This window comes from Aythya ferina (assembly GCF_964211825.1).
Source record: "Aythya ferina genome assembly, chromosome: 2".
Lineage (NCBI taxonomy): Eukaryota > Metazoa > Chordata > Aves > Anseriformes > Anatidae > Aythya > Aythya ferina.
The window spans coordinates 124503211-124517812 of record NC_140297.1 but is presented as its reverse complement, the minus strand read 5'-3'; positions in this window follow the sequence as shown (position 1 = coordinate 124517812).

Genomic DNA, 14602 nt, shown 5'->3' with positions numbered 1-14602 from the left:
TTTTAAATCGGATAGATGAATATCAGAATAAATTAAAATTGTCTGAAGAATGCTTGCATAGATCTACCAAAGGAGAGGATATATTCAATGAGCAGATTTTAATTTTGTTCAGTTTGTTTCAGAGCAAGCTGACAGGTGTAATGCAGTGGATGTAATTTATTAAGACCTAAAGATTTACTGTTTGAAGAAGATTCATTTTGTGCAACCAAAAATCAGATGCTGCTTATGAAAGATTCAATAAAAATAGTTTGTTAGGTAAAAGATAGACGAGGAAAGTAAAAGGTTATTTTTCACATCATAAGATAATTGCAAAGGGGTGTGTTCTAGGACAGTGTTGAGTCACTCTATGTATGAGTGCCTACAAAAAGGAAGATCAGTAAAAAGTGAAAAGTCTGTCAGTTACAATAAAGTTGATACTAATACCAAAGAGAGAATGTGATTATGTTTAAGGGGCAAAAGAGCTGAAAGAGGTTTTTGCCATTTAATATACTGTTGCATTATAAATATTATGAGGGTTTTTTGTTTCCAAGGATGAGCTAACTACAAATTAAGAAAAGAAAATGATTTTTGTAAGAATCAAGAAATATTGATTCCAAGAAATCAAGAAACAGGGGAAAACCCAACACAAAAATATAAACTTTGGGGGCTTTTTTGTCTTGAAATGCTGTTTGGATGTTGCTTGTTATGGTCAAGTCTAGATTTTCTTTTAATCATTTTATTCCCTCACCTAAGGTGTCTTTATTGTAAGGAGTTATGGGGCTTATCTTTAAAGATGTTTGTTTTTCTCCTCCATCCATTATTTTTATAAACAGCTTTTACCATACTTCATTAATAGTAATCCCCCGTGCGGTCTTTGCAATTGGAGGCATAGCTGAGAGCTCTTCATCTGTACACATGAAAGAACTTGCATTTTGTACATTTGCATCTTAAGTTTCTCCAATATTGGAATGTGCAGTAGGTGACTTTAAATGACTTTCTTCTTGTTTCCATCCCATTTGGGAAAAAATAGTAATCTCACAAAAATGCTTTCTAAACAATATCATTAAAGGTAAGTAAACTAATAACACATAGATTTTAGTGTTTGCTGGTTTGTGTCAGCGTCTGGTAATACAATGAATAATTCATATCAAACTAGTAGAATGTAACATTTACATAAAATAATACTTTGCAAATTTATGGTAAGTACTAATTACTTGCCTTATTTGCCATGACTATGATATTAAATATTCATAAAAATGTGATTATTTCTTTGATTTGGCAGGCATTTAGATTTCTCTACAGCTTTTCACACTGCTAATTTTAATCCAGTAAATTATCTGGAAGAAAACAGTATGCAGCCTAAAAACTGTTCAAAATTCACTCCAACATTGAGCACATTATGGACGTAATGATCCATTACAACCAAACTTCAGGAAGGTCTTGCAAGAAAACTGAGAATTAAACAAAGAAATATGGAGACTATCATCATTATTTATCAGATATATTTATTAATAGTTTAGAATTGTATATACATTGAGCAACTTTTAAATAATTAGATCTACTCTTATATGTGTTTTTGTGTAGTTTTCTTAAATTCTTTCCCTGTTAAATCTGTTGCTTATCATTATTTTTGTTCTATGTATATTTTAACCAGTTAAAGAATCTGATTTCTGTCTTTTGAATACAACAGACATCTGCTTATTTTAACTGTCACTTAGAAAATAATTCTTGGGAATGTCACTTGGGTTTGTAAGCTATACAGTATTAATCCTAGTTTGCACTTAAGCATGTGTATAAATGGGATTGTGTGTGTATATGTATATAACGATTCCAAGGCTCCAAAGCTACTGCTGTAATTAAATCTTTATGTCTATTTGTGAATATTTTGTTTCTGTTTCTGTCACTCTAGCAGTGTAATGCATTTGCATTTCAGTTAATATGACTAAAGTATCTAAGAGTATGTGCTATACGTTGTGTATGTACCCTGAAACACGGAGTAGTAACAACAGGAATCAGAAATGCTGGTTCTTAGGCCCATATGATTAGATTATTCCTCTGCATACTCCTCTGTTTTTTCTAGCAGCAAAAGAATGAACAGTCATCTGAAATGAGGTAATATAATCAAGTACAATCACTAGAAGGTAGCAAAACAAAGAATTTGTAGGTAAAAAGTTGTATATAATATAATACAAAAGAATAATATAACAGTTATATACAGTTGTTATGTAATTTATGTAATATGTGAATGTCAGGAAATCGACTGTATCAGGAGAACTATCTGCAAACCTTTATGACCAGCAGAGTCTGTCCTTGTTTCCTATTTCTTTCTTTGGAGATTCTGCTGCTGAAGAAGGTTCATGGCCAGGCACACCTGCTCTCAGCTCTCTACAATTTTCAGCTGCTTGGTGGCTTGTTATCCCAGGGTAGCCCTGAGCTATCTCTGGGAGGTGTGCCTCCATCCCTGGAAAAATGTTCAATTAAAACTGGTCAACAGCAAGCTCAACATGAGCCAGCAGCCTGTCCTGGCAGCCAAGAGGGCAAACTACATTTTAGGATACATTAAACACTGCACAGCCAGCTGCTCAGAAGAGGTGATTCTCCCACTGTATTTAGCATTGGTGCGGCCTCACCTTGAGTATTGTGTGCAGTTCTGGTCTCCACAATATAAAAAATGATCTTAAGGTCTTTGAATGCATCCAGAGTAGGGCAGCAAAGCTGGTGAAAGGGCTGGGAGGCATGTCCTGTGAGGAGGGGCTGAGGACACTTGGGTTGTCTGGTCTGGAGGAAAGGAGGAAGAGGCGACCTCACTGCTCCCTGCTCCTAACTGAGGAGGGGAGGTGGGCAGGGAGGTGCCAGCCTCTGCTCCCTGGTAGGCAGTGACAGGACACTTGGGAATGGCACAAAGCTGCGCCAGGGCAGGTTCAGACTGGACATTAGGGACAATTTCTTAACTGTGAGGGTGGTCAGACACCAGAACAGGCTTCCTAGAGAGGTGATTGATGCCCCAGGCCTGTCAGTATTCAAGAGGCATTTTTGGATATTGCCTTCAATAATGAACTTTAACTTTTGTTTACTGCTGGATGTTCTTGATGATCTTTGTATGTTCTCCCCCCTAACTGTTCCGTTCCGTTCCGTTCCGTTCCATTCCATTCCATTCCATTCCATTCCATTCCATTCCAGGGAGCTTTGTAGCTCACAAAACCTCAGTTAAAGATGTGTAGAACTCTAAAAGATGGATAAACCTTTTTCATGATTTGATTAAAAGTTAAATTGAAGACTGGTAGCTTGCAAAAAACATCACTAACCATATGTAAAAATACAGAGTTCCTGTATCACTGCTTAAAATAAACATTTGGAAAAGGTTTTGAAATATCAATCTGCTTCTTTGCTGTAGAAATAAGAAATGTGAAATGAAATGTAACTTTGTTAAGTCTAAACACCAGAAAACAAATTTTGCTTTTAGTCTTATGTAGCTCAGCCCTGCACAAGGCTTTCAGTATTTCAGCAAGCCGTGTAGTTTATCAGAACAGTACCTGGATTTCAGAACCATGTCTGCAGTTATGACATGCTCAGCCATGACCTTGGGATATGTCACTGGAGCACTCTAGCAGCTACATCTCTTGGGTCATATCCCCTGTCCTGATGCTCATTGCTCCCAGGTCTTGCCGTAATCAGGGCCAGGACTTGGTGACTCTTCTAGTAGCAACTGTCTGCTATATTCCCATGGCTATGTGCTGCCTCTTCCTCTGCAAGAGGATTTTAAGGGGAAGAGGCATCTAATGAAATTCTTGCTTAGCAGTCCACTTGTCTTCAAGGCATGTTATATAAAGATGGCTTCACTCCCTAGCAGCATCAATCAAATATCAGATAGGTAACATGAAACTAAAAAATTAAAGTGAAAAACCTAACACTTTTCTTTCCAGGAGGAGATGAGGAATGTGCAGTTCAAGAGTCACATTCTGTGTTTATTCTGCTGCCTATTCTGTGAATTTTCTGCTCTTTTCTGATCATTTGCTCCTTTCTAAGTTGTGCATCTGAATGGAGTTCTTGACCTTAAGTAACTTTGTGAAACAGTAGCCCTAATTTCCCCATTTTGGAGCAAAAAAGCCTTCAGAAAGCCTTGCTCAAGTATTTTATCATGTACAAATGCTAGCACCTTGTCACCAGTGAATACACCATGTAATTAAACTCCTCCTGAAGTTGGAAATGTAAGGGAGATGAAATCATTTGGTTTTACGTGGTTTGACATTGTGAAATGGGGACAAGTGAAGCAGAGTCTTAAAATCCCAGTGCAGTTCTAGCGGAGCCTGTTCTGTCTGCTTTGTACTAGTCTCAGGGGTGAAAAGAGAGTTAATTTAAAAATAAGCATGTCCCTTATGTCAAGACGAGAAACTATTGATTTTTGTTTGTATTCTCCACAAAAATATCGCTGATCCCTTCAAATGGGAAAAGAACCTCTGCATCCTATGAGCTGTGTAAAAGAGGCTGCATACTCAAAGTCAAAGGAAAGCCAGAGGAAAATGGCATACAGGAGGTCAAAGCAGTTCACAAGGCTCATCGGCAGCTGTTTGCACCATATGACAGATCTGAAGGCAACTTTGGAGCTGTCTGTACAATATGTGGAGCTTACCAGAGATATAGAAGCTGCTGCGATAATGTCATCTCCTATAAAAAAAAAGTTAGTAAAGTTGGCACAGTGTTTTATGGGCTGCAGTGCAGTGATAGCTTTAATTCATGGTCATAATCCCAACGAAAAGAGACAAGGAAGAAATGGAACTTGATGTTCACTTTAAAGGAAGTTCTACAGCATCACAACTCCTGGCATCAGCTTAGTGCTGCTCAATACTGAGTCTGCACCTCTTTTGCTTTGTTTTCCTTGTATCAGAAAAGCAAAAACTGAAGGGAAGTTGTGCACATTATTGCCTTGACTTTCACTTGTTTGAAGTCCATTTGGGTTCAGCTGGCTGGAGTCACACGAACAAATCTGATTGCAACCTGGGGTGAGCTGGTAAGCATGACAGAGTGCAGGTGGAACAGTGAGGGAGAAGTATGTCTGTTGGCCACTGAGTGGCGTTTGTAGATGTCACAGTACAACAAAACCAATAAAATGTTTTCTATTGATGTGTTTCTGTACAATTGCTAGCTAGCTATTTTTCATAACTTTGTCACAGCAGGCAGCAAGACTGATGGAGAAAACAAAATGAGATAAGAGAACTTTGAGAGCTCTTTACATTAATTCTGTGAATGCTGAAATGCATGTTGTTTAAAACTGTTTATTCTCAACAAACAGAAGCAGAATAATATAGTTTTGCCTACAGGATATTATGTACAGATATATAAAATTCTCTTTAAGTGCCTACATTAAATCATTAATATCTCATCTGAGAAACTTATTCAATAGTGTTTAATCACTTGAATAATGTTGTAGCAATAAGCAGAACCACCCAAGTTCATCACATTTCCTGAGCACAATATGTTCATAGTATTTAAGATCTTGACCTGCCTAAACTCCCTTGTCTGACTCTGCAGTTGGTACATACATGGCTTGTAAGGTAGATAGCATACAATTCTGATATGAAACGCTCTGTATAAATAGTTAATTTATTTCTATGTGCATTACCACTACTTCTCAAGGCTCATACTAGAGCCCATCTTGTGCTGTCCTGCTGGAAAGACAATCTGCCACAAGTCTGGACTTTGAGGGATCAATTTGAGAAGTGTTGGAATTGCTATATGCAGAAATAGATGTGTTGCAAACTTCAATCACTGTAGGAAACCTGCTAGAAAATGTGGCTGCTCAGTTAATGAATCTGGAGAGTCAGATGGGCATATTGAAAGAAGATTGGAATGCAAAGAAACTGAATTTCCACCTGAGGAGCTCAGCATGATATTTTCCAAGGTTCATGAAACATTATTCAAATGTCTTATTTTTAACATGTGCCCCCATCTCCTTACCAGTGACAACTTCTTCATCTAGAGAGACAGAACGAACTCAAGAAAATATAACACTGGTCCTCTCTTGTCAACTTTTTACATTTATTTTTATTAAGAATGGAAGTTGTAGGAACTACCACCCCAGAAATAATTCTATTATTATTATTATTATTATTATTTAGGGAAGAAACAGCTTTTGAAATTGCAGTGAGCTCCTATGACTAGACTGACCAGGCCTGCCCTTAGTACAGAGACCCTCTGACTTCACCAAGGTGCAAGCGTATGGGAAAATGTGGAGATGAGGCATGCCAGATCCAACAGCTAGGTCCAGCTGACATTCTTCTCTGTACCCTGAAGCCCTGTGCTGGTGAAAATCCTCTTTAAGTTTATTTTGCCACAGATCTCTTGAAGCTGATCTTGAAAGGCTGGGTTTTATGAGTCACAATGGAGCTTGTCTTTACTTGTTCGTGCACCACACACATGAAGTTCCTCCAAAGAGAAACATGGATCACCATTTTCAGTAACAGGAAAATAATTGCAGCTTACTTTAATTTCTGACACTTTTTATAGGTGTGAGAGATTTCAGCCATATTAACACCAGTTAAAAGGACAAATGGCTGAGAGATAGTTCATCTGAGAAAATTTTCAATATTTTATATATATATATATTCAATAGTCTTTATGAAGAAACTCGGGAAACTGATGCAGAGGATAGTCTTTGCCCATATAGATTTCTTTATGGGTGGTAAATTCAAAGAGGATAAACTTTGGCTGAATAATGTGAACACTCTTTTATGTGTGCATCTGACAACTAAACACAGGGCAAATGGATCCTGAACATACTTATTTATAAATTAATACAACTATGATGCAAATTATTTAGACAACAGCCAAAAATATATGAAAAAAACTTTAGTCTTTGAGAGAAAATAGTATAGAAACATTAATTAACTTGTAGGTGAATATTATCTTAGATCTCATTTGCATCTAGTTGCTTATACCAGTGTAACAAAACGGGCCCCTCAACACAGAGATATTACAAATATTAAATTAGTTGTACTAAGAAGACTAAGTACATTGTATTAAGGGAGCAAAAACTATTTAGTGAAAAAATATAATAGGAGGTGGGGCTTTACATGTATAAATGAAGATTCTTTTTGACAATATTTTGGTACCTCTGTGAGCACCGGTTTGCACTGGCAAATGCTGCACAGTAATTGCAATCAATATTCTTTTCCACCTTCTGCTAGAAGAAGCTCTTGTAAATTATTATATTATATTTATTTTTTTCTAGGTGTCCTAAGTTATATGGGAAAGATATTTCTAATGCAAGGTCTTTGAATGGCTGGAGGACTCTGCTGATAAAGACATAGGGTGCATATTCTGCTGCAGAGGTCTTTATACTGTGGAATTGATGGCTGATTACAAAGCAGCCTGAAGATCTAATTACAATTGGCAACTAGGAGATGAGGGAAGACTGCAGACAATTTTCCTCTATTTTTATACACAGTCCTTGTGGCATTCACATTGCTTTCAATAAGCGTGCTTCTGGCAAAAACTGTCAATGATGGTAATCGTCTGGATGACTGGCTTCAGAGAGGCTCCAAGCCTGACCTTTGCTATTGTAATCATCACCATCATCAGCACAGGGCTGTGCGCCACCCCAAAGCTAGAACAAGTGCTTTAACTAGACAGTAATTGCAGATTGTTAATGATAATGCTATTGATGATGCATTTTTGTTTGTGTTAATTGAAAATACATTACATTCGGCTTATCTCTATGGTGGTGAGTGATTAACACTTAAAGGAGGAGGAGATATGTGGCTGAAGTAAGAAAACCAAACATGTTGTGTGTGACATTTTGCTACATTTACCCCATCTGGTACCTAATCAAAATACGTAATACCCTGATGTTTGAAAAGGAAGGATTAAGTTTCAAAGTCTGATTAAAAATTAAGTTAAAATCCTACAACTAAAAAGAACAATCTTAAGAATTACAGAAGCCTATGGCACTAGCCAGTGAGTACCACTACAGTTGTGTAATAATAATTGCAGCTCAACAAGGCAAGCAGATCATGGATGCTAAATTGGGCCAAAATAACAATTTAGATACTTGGAGATGGTTTGCTGTGTGAAGGAGGGGGAGTGTAACTGGAAAGAGAGAACAGATCAAGGATCTATAGAAATCTCTAGAAATTCTATGCTCTGGAATTGTCTACCAGATTTGCAATAGTTGCAATCTGTAGGAAAATTTAAAATTTACATGATGGATTTTAACCTCTGGAGAGATATGACTAAATACTGTGAAGTTAGTATAGGACCCTTAAAAGCGTTTCTTTGGTATTCTCATCCAGAAGGAAATACTCTTCATTGGAGGAGTTCTCATCACTATTGCAGCTGAGTGCTGAGAAAAGAAGTTCTGAGAAACCAGAACTTCCCATGGAAACAACAGTTCTAAACCTTGAATGAAGGACAACTGTTTTCAGTGGTAAAACACTGAGCTGGAAGACTTACCTGGGAGGTGGGAGTCAAAGCAGAGGTCTGTGTGCTGCATTGTGAACTCTCTGTTGGATTTTATTTACATCAATGTTTTTTCTTTCTTCTACAAGTGCAGAACTTCATACCCAAAAGTCCAGGACAATGTGTTTGACTTTCTCCTTCTAGCTTCTGATTTGTCTGCCTGACCTTCAGATTCAGGGAAACATGGTTGTATTAGCACCAAACCAAACACACGCATGTTTTCCTGTTGCTCTATATCATGGGTGTAAGCATCAAGAACACACTGTGACAACTGCTTTTGCACATTCCATTAACACAATGCATCCTAAAAATTAAATCTGATGAAATCAATAGGTTTCTACAAAAGGTTGCAATGAAAACTAATGGAAGGTAATCAGAAATGAATCTCTGCTGTAAAGTTGTACATGTTAAAACTTCACTTTCTTGTTGTTAAACTGCTTTCTAAGGACCAGTCTCATTGAAAAGAAGACCTCTTTCAAACTGTTTCTAGAAGTTTATGATATTCTTTAGAAACTTACCATTACATCCTATCTTTCACTAATGGCAAGATGAAGCAGGTGGAGTCACAAAGGCATGAAAATGTGAGCCTGTAGAGAAAGGTACCTCCAATGTGCTTGTGATTAAATTTAGCTTAAAGAATTTGTGGTCTCTTGAATATGAAAGTCTTTATCAACTCACTGTGTTTCAGCAGCCTTTATGAAGCACTCAATCTCATTTTGGATCTGTGAGCCTAAGTGTCCACTGCAAAAGAAATGCTGGTACAAGTGATGATAACTCTGCCAGCAAGTCCAAGAATTTCAGAGATATCCATGGACATGACCAATGGGATGCACATGCTTTCCCATTTCCTTCTCCCTAGAAATGGGCTGAAATGTGTTGGTGGGCAACTGCACTTTAGCTCATGTTGTACCTCTTGGGATAAATAAAGGGCTTTCATTATTAGACTGTCTTTCAAGAGCAGTAAATTCACTTTAAAATAACTGGGCCAAACTAGTTTCTCTTTTAACTCTTCTGTCTTGTTCAGCTTGTACCAGATTTGAGTTTACTCCAATTCTTTTAAAACTTGAACCTGCAAGATGCATTTCAGTTTTGCCCAAATCAGTTGTGGCAACACCTGCAATTACAGCACATATTTTATTCTCCATACAAGCAGTAGGATGATGGTTCCTCCTCTGATATTTAAATGTCTTGTGGGGCTTTATAGGATAGCCACTAAAGTTGAGTGATATTTGTGATTATCACAAGTTGATGTGATATTCTGAAGTGAAATTAAATGTGTGCAGTCATATGTATCAATAGCCAGCTTCTTGGCCAAACCTCTGCAGGTACTCCTGAGACTCCATCATATGTTACCTTTTTGTGGAGGGTAAAATACTGATGGCAGACAGAGGGAATAAGCCATTACCCTTGCCTTCTTCATTTATTCCTGTTAATATCAAGTCATATACAACTTGTTTGTCTATAGTGACTGATGAAATGCTCTGAGCCACCCTCCCCTTTCTCTCAGTTTACAATCTGTCCTCAAGACCAGAGCTTTACCACATAAACTAATGAAGCTTTTTCCTCTTCCCCATGGAAACAATTTTATTACAACACTTAAAACGTAGGGTACCAAAACCTCTTCTTTTGCTCGTGGATCCCAGAGACCTTTACAAATGTAGAAAAGCTGTAAGGGAAGTGATATAACCCAACATTGTGCACATCCTCAAAAGCCTTTGTTTGTACTTTCCACAAACCAGAGTCCATAACTGGACAGTGGTTTACTGTTATTACAGGAAATTAAAATTATTGCAAAATATTCCACCCACCCTTTGGTGGTTAGTAAATATTTACTTTTTGTTGAGGCCACTAGATAAAGTGGAATAAGTCCCCATAAAATATTAATCACACATTCTATGTTAACGAGGCCTTAAAACTTAGGCGTACAGGAGAAAAGCAAGGTACTGCACTTAGTTAGACCATTGATTAAATTAAGACATGAAATTACTGCCTATTATGAAAAATGCATGCTTGTTTTACTGTTATCTCCTTTCCTCTCTTCCTCTGTGTTTTTGTACTGCATCTGTATGTTGTCTTGTCGTAAACCTGGCTTGTAAGCCCTCAGTGGAGGAATCTGTCTTTATTACAGCATGTGAGCTCAGCCCAGACATAGTAGCAGCCCTTGTTCTTGACAGGTACAGCTTTGTGCAAAGATGATGGAAACTATCAGTAACGCAGTTCTCAGAAAAGACCCTACAACACCATAAAACTCTCTTGCTTTCCTCATTCAAATGCTGAACTGCATGTGCTATTGGAAGATGCCCACTTGTATCCCCCCACGTCCTCTGATCCATCAGGTTTATCCTGCTGGATCATCCCGTTGTTTTGCCGGCTGCAGTCCCACCAGAGCTAATACGTGATACTTCAGAAGACAGCAAATACCTCCCATTGTGCAGCTAGGTGATTATGCAAGGCTGTACATGGGAAATACTTCTTTTCTATGAGACGCCAATGTTATTTGGAGACACTGAAATAGTAATAAGGCTTTTCTGTTTGTTTTTAAAAAATTCTGCTGAAAGCGTGTATGTATGAGTGCATAGCAGAGGTGTAAAATATACAGTCAGGTCCTTACTGCAGTGTTGCCCAAGGGGCATTGGAAGCAGAAGTGTGTTCCTCACATTTTGTTTTCGGTGAGGTTTATTCTTTGCAATGTTTTTGAATATTCAGCCAACACTTCAGCGCTCCCTACCTTCCTCTGGGTGTTTGGGAAGGCAGCCTCACCACAAGCAGCTGTTCACCGTGTCGCCGCCAAGGTCCTTCGCTGCATTTCGAGCACTAGAGCTCAGCATTACCAATAATTTATGGATGTGTATCTTCACAAATGTCAAAAGTAACCCCTTAAAAATCTGAACCTGCCCTCCAAAGATTTAAATATTTCAAAATACATTTGAATGATTTTCTGTTGTCCTAAATGTCCTAGGATTTTATAAAAGCACACGTTTACTCATTAAGCGTAAGTATTTGAAAAATATACAGTCCTATGAATTTTGCTGGGAATAAAAAATATGTTTGTTGGCAATAGAAAAAAACTGCATTTGCCACCAAGAGTTTAACCAAAACAGAATGTTTAAATCCAGATATCAGCAGTGGATCCCCAACTGCACAACATAGTACTCTGAGTGATGATCACCATTTAAAAAATGTGTTAAATTATTTCCCAACACAATTTGTGAATAGGCAGGAAGAGCCAAACATTCAGCTCTGTCTTTGGATGATGTAAATTCATTGGCTTATTTAATAAGTGTTCTTCAAGGTGGTTACTTGTTTTTCTTCTGTGTGGTAGTTTCCCATATTTTAAACTTTAGGAAAGACGCAAGGGGTGTAAAAGCCAAAGTACAATGCGTTGATTACCCACCTTGGTTCATTTCTGGGTTAAAGCTTTTAGTATTGTTTTTATTCTCTATTTATTTTATTTTATTTTATTTAAAAAAATCTTCACTGGTTTTGAAAATATTTTCTTCATAATGTTTGGGAAATCTGAACCAGTTTTCATATAAAAACCCTTTATATTTAAATACCTTATTAACAACTGCATTGATAGTGCAGGAGCCACCTGCCAGGTCTGACAACCTGTGCTGCTGCCACTGTGCTGTAGTGTTGTGACTGGAAGCATTTACACCCTGGGGGTGTCCCTCTGGAGCCTGACACAACCCCAGGGCTGTCCCCTGTCAGCAGGAGGATGCAGTTCCACAGTCCCACATGGCCCCATGGCGCTGCTTGACATAGGCTGGGATTCTGGGTTCACTGGCTCTGCAAGACCCATAAAATATCTGCCTGATTTTCTTCAATAAGCACGAGCTAGAGGTTAATAATGTGGGGATGTTTGATTCCCTGCTGTTTTAAATAATTTCATGGGAAACCTAATGTGATAGGAGACTAGTTAGAAAGGTTATTACCCTCATCAAACTATAGCACTTCTTCACTATTATTTTCTACCATTTTCTCAGCCTCCCCTTTATTCACTGCAAATGATTCTTTCAAAAGACTGGGTGGAGAAAAGTTCAATCCCCAGCTAGTGTCCTGCTGATGCTGGTAGCAATGTCTGTCCTTCTGCCCTGTTGGAGGAATGGCACATGCAAATGGCATCTCCTGCTAGAGCTCAAGGGTGGGAGATGCCACCTCAATTTCCATGTGGTCTGAGGATGGGAGAGTGAGCCACCACTTCACCAAAGCAAGTAGGGTTACCTGCCACATAGGATTATAGAAGCATAGAATATCCTGAGTCAGAAGGGACCCACAAGGCTCATCGAGTCCAACTTCTGGCTTTGCACAGGACCACCCAAAAATCAGACCACATGTCTGAGAGCATTGTCCAAATGCTTTTTTGAACTCTGACAGTCTCAGTGCTGTGACCACTGCCCTGGGCAGCCTGTCCCAGTGCCCAAGCACTCTCTGGGTGCAGAACCTTTCCCTAACACTCAACCTGACCTCCCAGCTCCATGCCGGTCCCTCGGGTCCTGTTGCTGTCCTCAGAGAGCAGAGCTCAGAGCCTGCCCCTCCCTGCTCCCCTCATGAGGAAGCTGCAGGCTGCCATGATGTCTTTGTCCTTCCTCTTTGCCTTTAGTGTCACACATTTTCTTCAGACTGTACTCAGCTCTGGTGAGGCTGCACCTTGAGTACTGTGTTCAGCTTTGGGCCCCTCACTACAAGAAGGACACGGAGGCCCCGGAACATGTTCAGAGTAGGGCTATGAAGCTGGAGAAGGGCCTGGAACACAAGTCCTATGAGGAGTGGCTGAGGGAACTGGGGTTGTTTAGTCTGGAGAAGAGGAGGCTCAGGGGATACTTTATTGATCTCTACAACTACCTGAAAGGAAGGTGTAGGGAGATGGGGGTTGGTCTCTTTTCACAGGTAACTAGTGATAGGACTAGAGGGAATGGCCTCAAGTTGTGCCAGGGAAGGTTCAGGTTGGAAATAAGGAGACATTTCTTCTCAGAAAGAGTAGTCAGGCATTGGAATGGGTTGCCCAGGAAGGTGGTGGCGTCACCGTCCCTGGGGGTGTTTAAGGAACGGTTGAGCCTGGTGCATACGGACATGGTTTAGTGGGTGACATTGTAGTAGGTGTGATGGGTGGTCCAGATGATCTTTGAGGTTCTTTTCCAACCCTAATGATTCTGTGATTCTATGATTCTATGAGGTTTTGTAGTCTATTTAGCTTTTCAGTACAACACTTGGGGATATCTTGTGGTTGATAATGGGAACCTGAGTTTAAAACAGTGTTTACAGGGGGTTGCAGTGCTTTGGCATGGTCACCTGACCAAGGGGAAAACATTTTTGTTTGGTAATAACACAGGCTGTGGTTCATGTATCATTGGTGAAAAAATTCTTCTACAGTTTGATATATCTCTATATATGTCACTCTTCAAACCTGTATAATTTCCTCCAAATAAATTCTACCTCTCTTGAGAGAAAAATATGTTTTAAGAAAACAAAATATAAATTTAAAAAGTGCTACTTTTCTGTCTCTCTTTTTTTTTTTTCCACAGTTACTAAAGAATTTAAAAATCTTTTTATATCTCAATTTTTTTTTCCATCCTCTTATTTTAGTGGCAAAAAGGTAATAGGGAAGAATATTAAAACAGAAAAATAATTTTAAAATATTTTTAAAATCCAGTAATAGTATTCTGACAATTCTTTTTTAAAAACAAAGATACTGTTTTTGGAAGCAGCAGAAGGAGAATTATTTTGAAGTCTCATAAAAAAATTGCTCTTTTCACTATAATGATTTCTTATTCAGACCAGCTCAAAACATGCATAATGGGTGAAATTTATAGATAAAATATTTCAAATAAAATCCAAATACTTTAGGAAGACTTGTGGAAGACTTTTGATTTTCACATCTGTCTGTCCCTTTCTGTTGTCATTTATAAAGCTGAACACACTGTAGTTGAAGCACTCAAGGTCTCTGTAATACAAGCACAATCCCAAAACCTGGTTACAATTCAGTGGCCTGAAGTTATCATGAGCATCTTGTTGGAGGGGGGCAGGTAAGAGAGGGGCCAATATAAACCATTCACAAGTGACCACATGGGTAGGAAGCTGGGTGAAACTCTTCCAGAACATGTTGCCTAAAGGCTTTGATTCACCACCCACAATGTGCATTCATCATGAGCTCCCACAGTCAAGTCTG